This window comes from Chrysemys picta, chromosome 10, assembly GCF_011386835.1.
Source record: "Chrysemys picta bellii isolate R12L10 chromosome 10, ASM1138683v2, whole genome shotgun sequence".
Lineage (NCBI taxonomy): Eukaryota > Metazoa > Chordata > Testudines > Emydidae > Chrysemys > Chrysemys picta.
In genome coordinates, this window is record NC_088800.1 from 13703038 (window position 1) to 13715257 (window position 12220).

The following is a 12220-nucleotide window of genomic DNA, read 5'->3' on the forward strand; positions in this document are numbered from 1 at the left end:
GATTCCATCGCTGCCCAACAGGACATTTTGACTCTCCCTTCCTCCATTAGGGCCCTCCATTTCCAGGGGGATAATATCACCTCTGAGGGAATTGACCATTGGAAGGAGTTTATCACCCATTGCATATGCAGAATACATCTCCCCTCTAATGGCACTGATGGTACTGCCACTGGAACTGGAGTCAGCCTTCTCTTCATTGGGAGATTCTGAGCCACCTATTGAACCTTTCTTTCCCTACCCTGTGTGTCCTCCACCACTCAGAAGACCAGCACTGGTTTGGGACCAATCTCCGCCGCATCTAACTCAGAGCCACTGGTACCCCATGCCATGGGAGCCCCCACAAACACCTACCAACCCCTCCTACTGGCCATATTGGTGGATGTGGGACCCTGCAGAGTCTATCCGATCTGCCAGGGAGTCATCTCATGCCTCCTCTGTAAGAGGACACTCAGATCTGCCCCCAGATCTGGTAGAGGAGGAGGAGGAGCATTACGCTGCAGATCCAGTGGTTCCGCTGGAACCAGCAAGACTGCCGTTGTCATCCATGGACAAAGCGGGGATTATTACATCTCCTTCTCCCCCCGTCCCTACTGCCCCTCCCCCTGGATGACTTCAGGCAGTCCCAGGACTTTCTCCGTAGAGTTACTGGAAAGCTTCAGATTCCTCTAAAGGAGATCCAGGACTCCCACCACAAACTCTTGGACATCCTCCATCACATCCAGTCCCGTCAGAGTAGCTGTCCCCATTAATGAAGCTATACTGGAGCCAGCTAGGACAGTTTGGTGCCCCCCTGCCACCTGCGCTCCTACCACCAAAGGAGCAGAGAAGCATTATTACATGCCAGCCAAAGGAGCAGAATTTTTATTTCTTACCATCCATGCTGCTTCTGAAATGGCTAGACAGCAACATCCCCAGTCTACTCCTGCTGATAACAAGGGAAAGCACCTGGATCTGTTGGGGAGAAAGGTCTTCTCACGTTCCAGCCTCCAGTTCAGGATAGCCAATTACCAGGCGCTAATGGCTATATATGATTTCCTGAACTACGCCAAGTTTGCGGTGTTTACTGACAGCCTTCTGCCACAGGACAGACCTCATTTTCAAGCTCTGATAGATGAAGGCAAACTGATAGCCAGGACCGCTCTCCAATCTACAGTCAATGCTGCCGCTACCTCCGCTAGAGCTATGGCTACTGCCATTGTCAGGAAAAAGAAAAAAGAGCCAGTTAGGTGGGTAAGGCCATGAACCTTTCAGCTACTGTTGTGAGCAAAATGTTGTGATGCTCCATCATAAGTGTGAGTGGCCGCTGTGCATAGGCACAAGTAAGTTAGCCTGCACACTGGACAGGAGTGAGTCTCAAGACCCCTACCTGCCTTCTTCCTTGTTCTCAAGATCATAGGGTTAAAAATAGGGAGTGTGGGTGCCAAATGGATATGTCTGAAAAAATGGGCTTAGGCATTTAGCTGAGTGCTCCTGGTGTAGGCCTCACTGCCACTGCTGGGAAGAGTGATGAGGAGGCACAGAACCGGCCTCCTGTTCATCTCTTCCTTTCACCTGGCATTTACTCTGTACCTCCTTGTGCAGGATCAGACCTTGTATTGCAGCAGATGCAGGGCCCTGGAGAGTGGGGATTGAAAGCTGAACCTGCAACCCGTGTTTCTGTCAGGCTGTTTACTGGCTGTACTGGGAAAGTCTAGTCATGCCTGACCCAGCATTGGAAGAGCCAGCAAAGCTGAGAATGTTCTCTTCAGCATTTCTGTCTATCTATAGATCCTTGTTCTCTTCACCAGTTTCAGCTGTGTCCATGGTCATGACCGATGAAGAGGTGATCCTCACTGGCATCAGGGTTCTGCAGACTCTGCAATCGCACAGCTTTCACTAGCTCCAAAAACTTTTCAGAAGCTGAATGCCATGATACATGAGCAAGAATTCATTTGGCGAGGGATAACGAGCCAGGATCCTTCAGAGGATCTTCCCTCTTCAAAGCATCACTTTTCCCACTTCTCATTTCAGGCACCTCCATACACATACAACATATCCTTGAGTAGCCAGCTAGTGGGAAGAAACAGTAGAAAAAGATACTCATTGAAACTTCAGGGATGTTTTCCCCTGCAGGTATGAAGGGACTAGCCATGAAAGCAGGGTACCTGTTTGCATAGAAATCTCCAGTGCCGGCCTCCTTTTCCTGTCTCCCTCATGAGATGCTGGGTTTGCATGCTAAGAAGACTGCTGTTAACACTGTTTAAACAAGTCACCACACAAACAGTAAGCAGTGTCCTTGATCTCTCATTAAAAATGCCCTTGCCACACGATGCCATCAGCTGCAGGGCCCACGATGCTAATCACTGGCATACCTATTCTAACTTGGATGTCACATAGAAGTCCCTGATAGATTTTGTTTCTGTTTTTTTTTATTATTTCTTTGGAGTACAGGTGTTGGGATGCCTGGAGCTGGGGAGGAATCCTAGACAAGATAGAGTCTTTCCCAATCGTAAGCTGTCCCAAGTGGTGCATACAGTAGAAAGTTACCGACACAGATTGCAGCCTTTAGACGATCGAAACATTAGCAAATGTCAAGCCCAGAGGAAAAGAACAGCCTAGCCAAGATCAGGATCCAGAATTATAAGGCTGCAGCCTTGTGCTCATTCCCAAAATTTATTCCAGGTGCTTATTAACAATTTAGCATTGTTAAGAAGATGTCAGCCTTACTGCCATCTTCTTCCTCATTTGCATACCACTACTCACAATGCTGTTTGATTTTTTTGCCTTGAAAAGCACACGATGAATTTTTCTGCAGCAAGGTTTCTATTCCAGCATTTTTCAACGCAGAGGGAGAGTCACTTTCACCAGAAAGGCGGGGAAGGAGGGAGGGGAAACAAAACCAAGTTTCTTTTTGTTTTTAAATGTGGTGGAAGGCGGGAAGGAGAATGGAATCATTCTGATGTGAGTTGAGGTCATTTCTGTACCCCCTAAATGAGGTTAAGGAAAATTATTCTGGAAGCATTTAAGGGAGCCATAAAGACCCAACACTCTGGTGAAACCCGAAGACCTGGGCCTGCTTCATGGAAAGGATATCACCTGAGATGTCGGGACAGAGCTTTAATCTTACCTCTTTGTCACTGACAGGCACCTCTACCCAGTTTGCAACATCACTGTGCTGTCCTGCTGGCTTCAGAACAATGGGCCAGAACCTCCGCTAATGTAAATTGGCATAGATCCATTGATTTAATTGGAATTACAGGAGTTTATACCACCTAAGACCAGTTCCTATATTTGCAGAAGCAGGCAGCAGCCTCACAAACGGATTCTAGAATGAAGGATAAGTCCTGAGAACATTTACATAGAGCCCAAAGGATTCCAAAGTGTTTCAAAGAGCCATAGGAGATGAAAGCGCTCATAAGAGATACTCAGCACTTCACAGAATAGAAGATCCAAACTCTGCAAAGGATTAGCTAAATCTGGAGCAGCATCTGGAGTTCCCCACTGAAGTCAATGGGCCTGGACTTGTCCTATTGAACTCAATGGGAGTTTTGCAACTGACTTCAAGGGGATCCTTAAATGTAGTTGGGAGTTCACAGCAGGTGCTCAGAACCTCTCAGGATTTGTGTGTGTGTGTATACACACACGCCCACACATAGATGGATATGAATCATTTCACGCATTGCTGAAGTGCAGTCTTTTCTGTGGAGGAACATAGCAGCACAGGGCAGCATTACACAAGAATTTGGGACAGCAAGTGAAGACTATTGTATTCCATTGAAACAGTAAGAGGAGATTATGCCAAGCGACATTAATGCAGCTTGTGTTCAGGGACATCTAGCGAAACCACCACTCGCATCTCTACAGTGCAAGATGTGATAAAGTGAATTAATCCATGTCAATTCCAGGTTCATGGAGTAGGAAAGGAGATAGTGTGGACTTGCCCATGTTCTTCTTTTGAAAGACTCCATAGTGCACTTTGCCAAGGAAGATCCTCCTCTGACCTTCAGAAACCCTCTGTCAAGTAGGCTAGTTCATCTGTGATTTAGAAGGGGGTGGAAAGCCCGGGATCAAAGGGACATTCTCCCTACTCCTACAATCAAAACTTGCTTGGTTGGTTGGCCAGAAAATATCATTTGAATTTGGAAGAGTGAACCTGTTAGGGAAATCCCACATCTCTTGGACAGTCTGTTTCAATGTCCTTTCCAGAGGGTAAGCAACCTTGAATGTGAATGATAAGTTACCCTTCTTTCCTTTTCCCAGCTCTCCAGACACTGGGGTGGAGCTGCTATCTTTTTTTTTAAAACCTAAAAGATTTTGGGGGATGGCAGAAAGAGGCTGGCCATGTGTGCAGGAGAGAGAGCTGTCATTATTGTGGCCTGCATACACAACTGAGTGGTTGACAAATGAATCTGCTTGTAGAGATATATCCCTTTGGTAGGCTTGACACATTTTTAATCCAGCTGAGGTCAGTACAACACCAGTGTCTATATCATCCTGTAAGCCTCTTTTAGGATGTATAATTCAGAGCTCAATTATTCATTGTGCATTTACCATGAAACATACTGTCTTTAAATGGACAGGGAGATATGATAGCTAAACTCCAGTGGAAGATCCTAGTATTGCAGTCATCTCGTCTGCTTGAGATGCTATTTGCAGTGTCTGTAGAAGAAGTTTGTGATTCTACAAGTGAATCTTGGGAGTGCAAGTATTCACGGGAAACCTCCTTCTCTCCAACAGAAATGCCCTGTGTGCTGTAATGGCTTTGGAACAGAATGCATGGATGAATTCACCTCCATTTAGCCCCCAGCAGGTGGGTCAAAAGTGGAGATTAATAGGATAGGAAATGTGTTTCTACTCTGCAGTCAGTAAAGGAAATTCACTGGAACTAAATTAATCATGAAACAGACACAAAGAAAGAATAGATTAACAGTGAATTAACTCATTAATTAGGCTCGTGCCAAAGTTCAGAAAGAGAGTTTCCACCGAGATAACTACTGAAGTCAGGATTGGTATGGGCTGCTCTGGGGGTACGCAGTTCTGTTTCCCAACTCCAGTGGGTTTCTCTTCAGTCCTGGATTTATCTGGTTATAGTAATGTGCCAAAAAGGGTAGTAGAATTGGCTCCACAGCTAGCAATGTCTACCACTACTTACCTGACAACAAAAGTGGTTCCTTCCCCATTTGCATCACCAAGCCAGGATTGGTGGGGCTAACTCAAGGATGGGGACTCTTTCCACTGTGAGCAGTTGAAGCCTTGATCTTGCGAGTCCTGGTGTGGGGAGCAGCAGTGTGTGTAAGATTGTTTTGTCCTTTGCAAGGGGGAGTGGAAGCTAATGCAGATAAAAATAAGGCAAAGCATATTGTCCTCCAGGCTATATTTCTCGGGCTCCCTACATGCTCCCTCTTTCATTCCTATAAGGTAAGAAATGGGTGAGGGTGCAGGCAAGTCAGAGTATGTTTCTGAGGAGATGTAGGTTTAAGTGTGATCCTCATCATGCTAATGAGACACTTAGCTATATTCTTCCCTCTTGAGCCTTACTCCAGCTAGCAGGCAGGAATAATTTGGCAGCCATGCAGTAAAGCGGGATTAGATTCTTATGCACTCCCTGTCCTGATCATCATGTTTTACCTTGTGCTTCAGTGCTGTTATGCAGCACTTGTGGTGTGGAAGATAAATCCCTCCATCTTTGTTATTTACCCAGATGTTATGGTGATGGGAGCGTAGAACAAAATTAAAGAAGATCTCACTTGTGCAGGATCCTGGCATTGAATGTGCTGTAGTAGTACTACGCAGTTGCTGACCAATGTCACCATGTTTTGAGTGTAAAGTGATCCTATCTAGCAGGGTGTGAACTATAGCAAAACAACGCACTGCAACACAATAGAGCTGGTGATGAATGTATTTTATAATACATTCTTAATGGACTAATAAGCCAAAGGTAAGTACCAGTGGAAACAAGAGCAAATCCTTCAGAGAAAGGCCCCCTGCTCTCAGAGTTACCCTTTTCCTGCCCTCGCTTTTCAATATTTCCCAGCATGAATGCAATCAAACCACACTCAGAAACATTTTGAGCGCCATATTCACCACTTAGGACTGTCTGGGTATTCAAATTTCCAGGTTGTTTGAGTGAAGTCAAGTGTTCCAATGGGCATCTTTCATCTTCAGTAAATACCTACTGCCCTCCAAAATCGTCAGGCTGATTAGTGAGACTCTCAACCTCTGACTTTCAAATTATCGGGTTGCACCTCTCCCTGTTACACTCTTGCCTGGGGATGGAAGGCTAATGCAGAGAGGGTGTTTTCCTATGTTGCAAGAGGCAAGAACCAAAGAAATGAAAGTATTCTCTTGCATGTCATATGCTATGTGGGGTGGCCTTTGATGGTTTTAACAAATCAGCAGGGGAGCTGTAATATATGAGAAGGAATCTCTCAGTGGTAACAATACCATTTCTAGGAGATATGAAGTAGCTAACTACAGCTACCTGTCCTCCTGCATACAGACCGCGTATCCCCTCACTCACTATGCCAGTAAGCCTTCATTGTTTTTACAGCAACATGGCTAACTTGAGTTAGCTGTCTCGATGTAAATTCCTAGTGGAAACGGGTGGCTTTTATCTCAGTGTAGTTCAACACCATGCCTCTGATCTGTGATTTCCTTGAGGTAAAAACTACAGCCCCTTGTTTCCACTGTGATTTTACAACGAGATAGCTGTCTTGCTGTCAAAGCACAGCTTTATTGGCAGTGAAGACATAGTCTATGGCTGTAATCTCCTCTCCCCTTCAGTCTTTGAGTCTAGCTCTTTTCTGTCCAGACACAGTTTAATAACACTTTTTAACAATCCTACCGGAACGTATAGAATGGTAGGGAAAGGTGGGATCTCTGGTTCCATGAACTCTAAAGTCCACTCCAGAGTTTGTGCCTGTCTAGTTCAATGAACTATATAGTCCGCACAAGTGTGTGACTAGCAACTCCACATGCCCTGTGAGCCTGATGCAAGTCAATGGAAAGACTCCCATTGATTTCAGAGGACTTTGGATCAGGACCTTTGAGAGTGCAGACCATATAAATTGTGCAGGCAGTAGAACAGCTCCTTCCATTGGCTCTTAATAAAGTGAGTTAACACATCCTCTGTTTCCTTCTTTTAGTCACAACAAAGGGGCCTTACAAGTGGCTGAAGGGAAACAAAGGCTGGTGAGGGATTTAGAGGGGGAGATTAAGTGGGAGCAGTGAGGGAAAGGGCTCTCAGGCTCTCAGACAGAACCCAGCTCAGCCTGCTGTAGGGAAACTCACTTCTCCCGGCCCATTGCCATTCACTAATCAGCTCTGCTAAAGGTGGTCTCTTGCATCTGTACTGTTATAAACTAATATTCGCTGATAGCAGCCCCGCCAATGCCGGTTGTTGCTGATGCATTGTGCACAGGCAGTCATTAATCGATCTCTGGCTGATTCCTTTCCGTTCGATCTTTTATGAGCATTTTGTGAGGAGCAGTGTGTTTGTGAAAAGTAGGGACCCATAGCATAGCAGGCAGCATGGGCAGGTTTTATTCAAGGTTCCCCCCCTCCCAAATCCCAGATCAGCCGGTGCACGCCAGCACTGACAAGCGACCCCCTGGTATCCTTGTCCTAAACCCTACACGGTTCTATTATACTTCAGTCCTGTCTCGCAGCAGCTGTTGTTTCAGTCCTGGGCCCTTGTCCAGCCCTGCCAATTCACCCCACTCCCTGATCTGCAGTATCCCCTGCTGCTGTGGACTGGAGCACACACACCACACACACACACACACACACACACACATGACTCTTGTAAACCAACTCAGTCCTGACCTGCAACACCCCTGCTATCCCATTCCCAAGCCTCTGTACTGCTAGCCATTTGGGCCTGACGTTGAAGGACATTCTCATGAGTGTTGTACCAGTAGTTGTTCAAAGGGCTCTTCAAACACCCACGTTAATCTATTAAATTTTATTGTTGGGGGGGGGGCTTTCTGTGAATGTGTGTCTGAGTACATGTGGGCGTGGGGGGGTTTGTTCTTATTATTATCAACGGTGTTTATTAGCTGAAGATTGCAAGCTGTAGCTGGTCATTGTAGGCTCTGTCTCTCCTCTAATCGCTGTCACTTCCCGCTCCTTCTGATTTATAGCTTGCTAAAAAATGAGCATCCGATAGGGTAGAAAGCACTATGTGCAGTTTTATATGGCAATACGGACACCAATGAAAAATAACAACCAATCTTATTTGGGCTTGGGAAATGGCAGAGGGAGATAGGCAGAAGGTATAAGCAGCAAAATGGCAACAAAAGAGGAGAAATGGAGGGGAGGGAAAATACCGGAGTGTGCCATGACAGTATGTACCTGCATTTTACTTCTGAGTCCTGTAGCCTGGACCAAAACCATTCATATGATATTCTGCAGCACAAAGAGAAGTACTGGCTGAGTACCACCGACATGTTTATACAGTAGTGTACACATTACTTTTTGCAGCACCGTGGAGAGAAACTTTAAGCCCAGGGCTGAGCAGCTCAGCATGGTTCTGAATGTCTCAATTCTCATCAAAGCTAATGTGTCATAAGGAGTTCAGCATCTGACAGGACCAGGTCTTCTAGCACCCTTCATCATATAGCAGCGTAATGGTGGTCAAATCTTGAGAGGTGTGGAGCACCTGCAATTCTCATGAACTACAATGGAAGCTGGAGAGCCTCAGCACCTTGAGTCTATGGCCCAGTTAGAAGAAATAATACGCTAAAGAGGAAATGAGACAGTGTCTAGTTATATGTGAGAAATAGTCAAACCATCACATGACATGTAATTAGCCAACACAGCCCCGGTTTCAGAGTTTGAATCTTGAACGTTCATAACCAATGATGTGTGAGCTATCCATCTCTGAGAATTACAAAACCTGCTCCCTGGTAATTGGCAAACAGGAAAATTTTGTCTAATGAATTATTTGCTGTTCACTAGTAATGATATTTATATATCAGTCATTAACAATAATATTAGTTTGTGTTTCAGTCGAGGGAAATTTGGGAGTGTTGCGATATTGTCAGTCAAAGCTGGACATTATCCTGTCCTTGTTCTTGACCCTTACTTGCTCAAACACTAGAAGTGTGTCCCAAAGGGTGGGGTGAGCACCTTAGGAAGGGCACAAAGGACTGGCTGAGAGGAATATACAGTCTCTCAATTGTCCCCCAGATTATCATTTTTCTTTCTTTCTGAATAAGACACAAGCCCTAAATCTCTGTGTCTCGGTTACCCATTAAAATGGGGATAAAACTATATAATTTCTTCTACCATTTGTGTTGTTTCTTTAATTGTAAGGTCTTTGGGGCAGGGACTGGCTCTTTATTATGTATATGTACAGGGTACATGCTACTGTAATACAAATGAGAAATAATAGGAATTCCAGCCACCTCGAAACACCAATTGTTAAATATCTGAATGAGGAGGTGGAAAAGTCACCTGTTGAGTCATATCTACACCCATGTGAAGACTAGGAAGAAAACTTCATCGGGGCCTGATCCAAAGCCCATTGAATACAAAGCTCTATTGCAGGGATCGGCAACTTTTGGCATGGGTCCACCAGGGAAAGCTGCTAGCGGGCCGGGACGATTTGTTTACCTGCAGCGTCCGCAGGTTCGGCCGATCGCAGCTCCCACTGGCCGCAGTTCACCGTCCCAGGCCAATGGGGGCTGAGGGAAGCGGCGTGGGCCAAGGGATGTGCTGGCCGCCTGACGAAGTGGGTATTCACGCACGAAAGCTTATGCTTCAATACGTCTGTTAATCTATAAGGTGCCACAGGACCCTTTGTCGCTATTGACTTCAGTGAGCTTTGGATGGGACCCCAGAAACATAGGATAAAAGATTGATGTTCCAAACAAGGAGATTTCAATCCTTTCATATTTTATTTTTCACCATATTTGTCTCTAATCATGTTTTCTATCTTTTTTTTGGCATGAAACATGCTCTGAAGTCCTGACTTCAATCTGGAGAATAATAATTATTTCTGAGATGCAGCCGGTTAGCTGAATGTTAAGAGGCAGGAAAAGATAACTGGAAAGAAAGACAAGTAATTTTCCTGGGATCTCATTCTCCAGGAAAGCAGCAGACACATTTATAAGGTCAATATGTTGCCAAAGCAAAGAATAACACAGGGGTCGGCAACGTTCGGCACGCGGCTCGCCAGGGTAAGCACCCTGGCAGGCTGGGCCAGTTTTATTTACCTGCTGACGCGGCAGTTTCGGCCGATCGCGGCCCCCACTGGCCACGGTTCGCCGTCCCGGGCCAATGGGTGCGGCGAGAAGCCGCAGCCAGCACATCGCTCGCCCGCACCACTTCTTGCTGCCCCCGTTGGCCCGGGACGGCGAACCGCGGCCAGTGGGGGCTACGATCGGCCGAACCTGCTGCGTCAGCAGGTAAATAAAACTGGCCCGGCCCGCCAGGGTGCTTACTGTTATTCCAGGCCCGTTGCCGACCCCTGGAATAACAGTAAGAAAGAGACCGTGGGCAACAGATTCAAGGAAGGTAGATGAAAGAAAGAAAGAAGAAAAGCTTTGTCGTGAGTTTCTGTTTCTCTCCCAGCCATCACTCCTTGTGCCTTCACAATAATTTGACTAAGCTTTACCCATTTACTTTGGGTTCAAGCTGGGTATCAAGTTTGGTGTAATGTGGGGTTTGGAATTACTGTTCTTAAATCAGAAGGTACTTCAGATGCTCTGGGAAAATAACTTGTTTCATTTCACATGACTGCTGTACCTCTAGTATTCAAAGCTGTACCTTTATGGTTCCCATCACTGTATATTTTACATAATGGTGGCAGAGCTGTATGGGAACCCAGGACTGGAATAGCATGGGGCAGGGGCGGGGTGTGGGTGTGTGTGCGGAATTTGAAAATGAAGTGCATCAGCAGAACTGGAGTAGGATTGGAAAAGCAAGGAGGTAATGCCTTATGCAGGTAAGGTGTGAAGGGCATTGGCAGAGTTGTTTGTGGACTCAGGATTAGAGTTGCAGTCAGGCTCCAAGTTCACACTGAAGTGTGTTCATTTCTTGTGTGTGTCCGCCCAAGGCTGAAAGCACAGGGGGTTCTGCACATCAGGACTCTGGGCGATGGACAGAACTTATACATCAGTTTTTCACACTCTGTCTGTTTCTCACACATTTAAGAGTAAAGAAAAAAGGCAATGGGAATAAGAAACAATAAGTCCATGATTGTGCTCAGACTAAGTAATCATGTGTTCAAGAATCTGCATTCACATGCAAGCCTGATTTTGCTTGCAGACGTGTCCTGTTGCATGTGCAAATGAATTCTTTGAAGACCCAAACAGCTGTTCACAAGCTCTGCAGCTGATTTCTTTTTTTGGAGGTTCCCTGAGAATTTGATTCGGAAGCTCCAGAATGTTTGTCTCGGTGTTCTGTTGCCTTCTTTATCCCATGTCATCGGCCTTCTTTTTCATGCGGACTCTCTGATGCCTCTATGGCACTTGGTTGTTCTTTTCCCTCCACTCTCTCCATATCATGGTACTCCAAGCTCTTCCAATCTGTGTTCAGTAATACATATCGAAGAGGAGATTAGGTTGGAAAAGAGAGTAGAAAATATTACCTGGCTCACTCAGATAAACCCGAGACAAAGCCAGAACATTGCTGATCTTTATAGAGTCCTGGTTATTACATTGAATTCTGCTTGACCTTTACCCCTACCATTAAAATACAGTTATAGTTCAGAAAAGTGACAGTAAAGATTACCTTGTCTGGTGTCATTTTCAATCTTTGTCAATAATGCCCAGATCCAATTTGCTCACTTTAAAAGTCAAAGGATGATTTTTTCACCTCTAAATCCAGCACCATGTCTTGCTACCAAACTGGCTATTTTCTGCCTCCTATATTATCACCAATATAAAACAATAGCATCTGAGCACAGTATTTCCCTGTCAGTTCTTGAGGAGTAATGATTTTGCTTGTGTAACAGAATCACTCCTGGGTTTTTATTTCTGATAGTTGCACCAAAATTCAGTGGTGTTAATTAGTTCTTCCTGTCTTATATGTTATATGCTCCATAACTTTTGGCATAATGGAAACAGGCTACAGAATATACTACTGCTTTTCCTTTTCTTAAATCCCCATAATTGGCATTGCCTGCTTGATGTCGGATACACTCTTTTTGTGACTATCATGACTAGACCTAGGCAAACAGTGCAAAACATTTCCTGCAAATATGAGTTAGAACTTTCACAAATTTGCTTTGATCATG

The 12220-nt window shown here is 45.3% G+C and overlaps 1 protein-coding gene and 1 long non-coding RNA gene across 3 annotated transcripts in view; one reads left to right on the forward strand and one right to left on the reverse strand.

Annotated features, from left to right (window-relative positions):
- Window positions 1–12220, forward strand: part of AGBL1 (AGBL carboxypeptidase 1) — a 400010-nt gene that overhangs the window by 299679 nt on the left and 88111 nt on the right. The window lies entirely within an intron of this gene.
- LOC135973902 (uncharacterized) overlaps window positions 10523–12220 on the reverse strand; it is a 123012-nt gene continuing 121314 nt past the window's right edge. The window contains exon 3 of the long non-coding RNA XR_010590948.1: window positions 10523–11510. This is a non-coding gene — a long non-coding RNA (uncharacterized LOC135973902). The remainder of the gene's footprint in view (window positions 11511–12220) is intronic.